The following is a 6,746-nucleotide window of genomic DNA, read 5'->3' on the forward strand; positions in this document are numbered from 1 at the left end:
TACACCCGTAAACGGCCTCTGGTAGAAACGCCATTCATTTGAATGGAGCAAGTTTTCGGGATACTTATTCACATTTTAGGGCATCACTGGCGGAATCAAACACTTGTACAATTTCCCCGATCTGGGTGACCTGCGGATAGGCTACTTTGTTACATTTTGGGATGAATGCTGGGCTTTGCTGAGACTGTGCAAGATGCTTTGCGTGAGCTCCGGATAGGCGACTTTGTGACATTTTGGGATGCGTGCTGGTACTTTGCTGGGACTGAGTGCCGCTGCATTTTGGGATCCATGCGGGTCCGTTTTGGGACTGAGTGCCGCTGCATTTTGGAATACATGATGGTCCGTTTTGGGGTCCAGGCTGGGACTTAGTGCCGCTGCATTTTGGGATCTTTGGCTTGCATGGAGCTCGTCTCATCTGAGTCCCAGAAGGGAGCTCTGATTTCCCGCATGGACCTCTGGCATTACGCTCTGACTTCCAGCATGGAGCTCGTCTCATCTGAGTCCCAGAAGGGAGCTCTGATTTCCCGCATGGACCTCGGGCATTAGGCATGGGGCTCTGACTTCCAGCATGGAGCTCGTCTCATCTGAGTCCCAGAAGGGAGCTCTTATTTCCCGCATGGACCTCTGGCATTAAGCTCTGACTTCCAGCATGGAGCTCGTCTCATCTGAGACCCGGAAGGGAGCTCTGATTTCCCGCATGGACCTCGGGCATTAAGGCTACTTTGTTACATTTTGGGATGAATGCTGGGCTTTGCTGAGACTGTGCAAGATGCTTTGCGTGAGCTCCGGATAGGCGACTTTGTGACATTTTGGGATGCGTGCTGGTACTTTGCTGGGACTGAGTGCCGCTGCATTTTGGGATCCATGCGGGTCCGTTTTGGGACTGAGTGCCGCTGCATTTTGGAATACATGATGGTCCGTTTTGGGGTCCAGGCTGGGACTTAGTGCCGCTGCATTTTGGGATCTTTGGCTTGCATGGAGCTCGTCTCATCTGAGTCCCAGAAGGGAGCTCTGATTTCCCGCATGGACCTCTGGCATTAAGCTCTGACTTCCAGCATGGAGCTCGTCTCATCTGAGACCCGGAAGGGAGCTCTGATTTCCCGCATGGACCTCGGGCATTAAGCATGGAGCTCTGACTTCCAGCATGGAGCTCGTCTCATCTGAGTCCCAGAAGGGAGCTCTTATTTCCCGCATGGACCTCGGGCATTAGGCATGGGGCTCTCACTTCCAGCATGGAGCTCGTCTCATCTGAGACCCGGAAGGGAGCTCTGATTTCCCGCATGGACCTCGGGCATTAAGGCTACTTTGTTACATTTTGGGATGAATGCTGGGCTTTGCTGAGACTGTGCAAGATGCTTTGCGTGAGCTCCGGATAGGCGACTTTGTGACATTTTGGGATGCGTGCTGGTACTTTGCTGGGACTGAGTGCCGCTGCATTTTGGGATCCATGCGGGTCCGTTTTGGGACTGAGTGCCGCTGCATTTTGGAATACATGATGGTCCGTTTTGGGGTCCAGGCTGGGACTTAGTGCCGCTGCATTTTGGGATCTTTGGCTTGCATGGAGCTCGTCTCATCTGAGTCCCAGAAGGGAGCTCTGATTTCCCGCATGGACCTCTGGCATTACGCTCTGACTTCCAGCATGGAGCTCGTCTCATCTGAGTCCCAGAAGGGAGCTCTGATTTCCCGCATGGACCTCGGGCATTAGGCATGGGCTCTGACTTCCAGCATGGAGCTCGTCTCATCTGAGTCCCAGAAGGGAGCTCTGATTTCCCGCATGGACCTCTGGCATTAAGCTCTGACTTCCAGCATGGAGCTCGTCTCATCTGAGTCCCAGAAGGGAGCTCTGATTTCCCGCATGGACCTCTGGCATTAAGCTCTGACTTCCAGCATGGAGCTCGTCTCATCTGAGTCCCAGAAGGGAGCTCTGATTTCCCGCATGGACCTCGGGCATTAAGCTCTGACTTCCAGCATGGAGCTCGTCTCATCTGAGTCCCAGAAGGGAGCTCTGATTTCCCGCATGGACCTCTGGCATTAAGCTCTGACTTCCAGCATGGAGCTCGTCTCATCTGAGTCCCAGAAGGGAGCTCTGATTTCCCGCATGGACCTCGGGCATTAGCATGGGGCTCTGACTTCCAGCATGGAGCTCGTCTCATCTGAGTCCCAGAAGGGAGCTCTGATTTCCCGCATGGACCTCGGGCATTAGGCATGGGGCTCTCACTTCCAGCATGGAGCTCGTCTCATCTGAGTCCCGGAAGGGAGCTCTGATTTCCCGCATGGACCTCGGGCATTAAGGCTACTTTGTTACATTTTGGGATGAATGCTGGGCTTTGCTGAGACTGTGCAAGATGCTTTGCGTGAGCTCCGGATAGGCGACTTTGTGACATTTTGGGATGCGTGCTGGTACTTTGCTGGGACTGAGTGCCGCTGCATTTTGGGATCCATGCGGGTCCGTTTTGGGACTGAGTGCCGCTGCATTTTGGAATACATGATGGTCCGTTTTGGGGTCCAGGCTGGGACTTAGTGCCGCTGCATTTTGGGATCTTTGGCTTGCATGGAGCTCGTCTCATCTGAGTCCCAGAAGGGAGCTCCGACTTCCCGCATGGACCTCGGGCATTAAGCATGGAGCGCTGACTTCCAGCATGGAACTCGTCTCATCTGAGACCCGGAAGGGAGCTCTGATTTCCCGCATGGACCTCTGGCATTAAGCTCTGACTTCCAGCATGGAGCTCGTCTCATCTGAGACCCGGAAGGGAGCTCTGATTTCCCGCATGGACCTCGGGCATTAAGCATGGAGCTCTGACTTCCAGCATGGAGCTCGTCTCATCTGAGTCCCAGAAGGGAGCTCTTATTTCCCGCATGGACCTCGGGCATTAAGGCATGGGGCTCTGACTTCCAGCATGGAGCTCGTCTCATCTGAGTCCCAGAAGGGAGCTCTGATTTCCCGCATGGACCTCGGGCATTAGGCATGGGGCTCTCACTTCCAGCATGGAGCTCGTCTCATCTGAGTCCCAGAAGGGAGCTCTGATTTCCCGCATGGACCTCTGGCATTAAGCTCTGACTTCCAGCATGGAGCTCGTCTCATCTGAGTCCCAGAAGGGAGCTCTGATTTCCCGCATGGACCTCTGGCATTAAGCTCTGACTTCCAGCATGGAGCTCGTCTCATCTGAGTCCCAGGAAGGGAGCTCTGATTTCCCGCATGGACCTCGGGCATTAAGCATGGGGCTTTGACTTCCAGCATGGAGCTCGTCTCATCTGAGTCCCAGAAGGGAGCTCTGATTTCCCGCATGGACCTCGGGCATTAAGGCTACTTTGTTACATTTTGGGATGAATGCTGGGCTTTGCTGAGACTGTGCAAGATGCTTTGCGTGAGCTCCGGATAGGCGACTTTGTGACATTTTGGGATGCGTGCTGGTACTTTGCTGGGACTGAGTGCCGCTGCATTTTGGGATCCATGCGGGTCCGTTTTGGGACTGAGTGCCGCTGCATTTTGGAATACATGATGGTCCGTTTTGGGGTCCAGGCTGGGACTTAGTGCCGCTGCATTTTGGGATCTTTGGCTTGCATGGAGCTCGTCTCATCTGAGTCCCAGAAGGGAGCTCTGATTTCCCGCATGGACCTCTGGCATTACGCTCTGACTTCCAGCATGGAGCTCGTCTCATCTGAGTCCCGGAAGGGAGCTCTGATTTCCCGCATGGACCTCTGGCATTAGCATGGCTCTGACTTCCAGCATGGAGCTCGTCTCATCTGAGTCCCAGAAGGGAGCTCTGATTTCCCGCATGGACCTCTGGCATTAAGCTCTGACTTCCAGCATGGAGCTCGTCTCATCTGAGTCCCAGAAGGGAGCTCTTATTTCCCGCATGGACCTCGGGCATTAAGCTCTGACTTCCAGCATGGAGCTCGTCTCATCTGAGTCCCAGAAGGGAGCTCTGATTTCCCGCATGGACCTCTGGCATTAAGCGCTGACTTCCAGCATGGAGCTCGTCTCATCTGAGACCCGGAAGGGAGCTCTGATTTCCCGCATGGACCTCGGGCATTAGGCATGGGGCTCTCACTTCCAGCATGGAGCTCGTCTCATCTGAGTCCCGGAAGGGAGCTCTGATTTCCCGCATGGACCTCGGGCATTAAGGCTACTTTGTTACATTTTGGGATGAATGCTGGGCTTTGCTGAGACTGTGCAAGATGCTTTGCGTGAGCTCCGGATAGGCGACTTTGTGACATTTTGGGATGCGTGCTGGTACTTTGCTGGGACTGAGTGCCGCTGCATTTTGGGATCCATGCGGGTCCGTTTTGGGACTGAGTGCCGCTGCATTTTGGAATACATGATGGTCCGTTTTGGGGTCCAGGCTGGACTTAGTGCCGCTGCATTTTGGGATCTTTGGCTTGCATGGAGCTCGTCTCATCTGAGTCCCAGAAGGGAGCTCTGATTTCCCGCATGGACCTCTGGCATTAAGCATGGGGCTCTGACTTCCAGCATGGAGCTCGTCTCATCTGAGTCCCAGAAGGGAGCTCTGATTTCCCGCATGGACCTCTGGCATTAAGCATGGAGCTCTGACTTCCAGCATGGAGCTCGTCTCATCTGAGTCCCAGAAGGGAGCTCTTATTTCCCGCATGGACCTCGGGCATTAAGCATGGAGCTCTGACTTCCAGCATGGAGCTCGTCTCATCTGAGACCCGGAAGGGAGCTCTGATTTCCCGCATGGACCTCGGGCATTAAGGCTACTTTGTTACATTTTGGGATGAATGCTGGGCTTTGCTGAGACTGTGCAAGATGCTTTGCGTGAGCTCCGGATAGGCGACTTTGTGACATTTTGGGATGCGTGCTGGTACTTTGCTGGGACTGAGTGCCGCTGCATTTTGGGATCCATGCGGGTCCGTTTTGGGACTGAGTGCCGCTGCATTTTGGAATACATGATGGTCCGTTTTGGGGTCCAGGCTGGGACTTAGTGCCGCTGCATTTTGGGATCTTTGGCTTGCATGGAGCTCGTCTCATCTGAGTCCCAGAAGGGAGCTCTGATTTCCCGCATGGACCTCTGGCATTAAGCGCTGACTTCCAGCATGGAGCTCGTCTCATCTGAGACCCGGAAGGGAGCTCTGATTTCCCGCATGGACCTCTGGCATTACGCTCTGACTTCCAGCATGGAGCTCGTCTCATCTGAGTCCCAGAAGGGAGCTCTGATTTCCCGCATGGACCTCTGGCATTAAGCTCTGACTTCCAGCATGGAGCTCGTCTCATCTGAGTCCCAGACTCTGACTTCCCGCATGGACCTCGGGCATTAAGCATGGAGCTCTGAACTTCCAGCATGGAGCTCGTCTCATCTGAGTCCCGTGAAGGGAGCTCTGATTTCCCGCATGGACCTCGGGCATTAGCATGGGGCTTTTGACTTCCAGCATGGAGCTCGTCTCATCTGAGTCCCAGAAGGGGAGCTCTGACTTCCCGCATGGACCTCGGGCATTAGCTCTGACTTCCAGCATGGAGCTCGTCTCATCTGAGTCCAGAAGGGAGCTCTTATTTCCCGCATGGACCTCTGGCATTAAGCTCTGACTTCCAGCATGGAGCTCGTCTCATCTGAGACCCGGAAGGGAGCTCTATTCTCCGCATGGACCTCGGGCATTAAGCATGGAGCGCTGACTTCCAGCATGGAGCTCGTCTCATCTGAGTCCCGGAAGGGAGCTCTGATTTCCCGCATGGACCTCGGGCATTAAGGCTACTTTGTTACATTTTGGGATGAATGCTGGGCTTTGCTGAGACTGTGCAAGATGCTTTGCGTGAGCTCCGGATAGGCGACTTTGTGACATTTTGGGATGCGTGCTGGTACTTTGCTGGGACTGAGTGCCGCTGCATTTTGGGATCCATGCGGGTCCGTTTTGGGACTGAGTGCCGCTGCATTTTGGAATACATGATGGTCCGTTTTGGGGTCCAGGCTGGGACTTAGTGCCGCTGCATTTTGGGATCTTTGGCTTGCATGGAGCTCGTCTCATCTGAGTCCCAGAAGGGAGCTCTGATTTCCCGCATGGACCTCTGGCATTAAGCGCTGACTTCCAGCATGGAGCTCGTCTCATCTGAGACCCGGAAGGGAGCTCTGATTTCCCGCATGGACCTCTGGCATTACGCTCTGACTTCCAGCATGGAGCTCGTCTCATCTGAGTCCCAGAAGGGAGCTCTGATTTCCCGCATGGACCTCTGGCATTAAGCTCTGACTTCCAGCATGGAGCTCGTCTCATCTGAGTCCCAGAAGGGAGCTCTTATTTCCCGCATGGACCTCGGGCATTAAGCTCTGACTTCCAGCATGGAGCTCGTCTCATCTGAGTCCCAGAAGGGAGCTCTGATTTCCCGCATGGACCTCTGGCATTAAGCGCTGACTTCCAGCATGGAGCTCGTCTCATCTGAGACCCGGAAGGGAGCTCTGATTTCCCGCATGGACCTCGGGCATTAGGCATGGGGCTCTCACTTCCAGCATGGAGCTCGTCTCATCTGAGTCCCGGAAGGGAGCTCTGATTTCCCGCATGGACCTCGGGCATTAAGGCTACTTTGTTACATTTTGGGATGAATGCTGGGCTTTGCTGAGACTGTGCAAGATGCTTTGCGTGAGCTCCGGATAGGCGACTTTGTGACATTTTGGGATGCGTGCTGGTACTTTGCTGGGACTGAGTGCCGCTGCATTTTGGGATCCATGCGGGTCCGTTTTGGGACTGAGTGCCGCTGCATTTTGGAATACATGATGGTCCGTTTTGGGGTCCAGGCTGGG

This window comes from Phycodurus eques, unplaced genomic scaffold, assembly GCF_024500275.1.
Source record: "Phycodurus eques isolate BA_2022a unplaced genomic scaffold, UOR_Pequ_1.1 contig_369, whole genome shotgun sequence".
Lineage (NCBI taxonomy): Eukaryota > Metazoa > Chordata > Actinopteri > Syngnathiformes > Syngnathidae > Phycodurus > Phycodurus eques.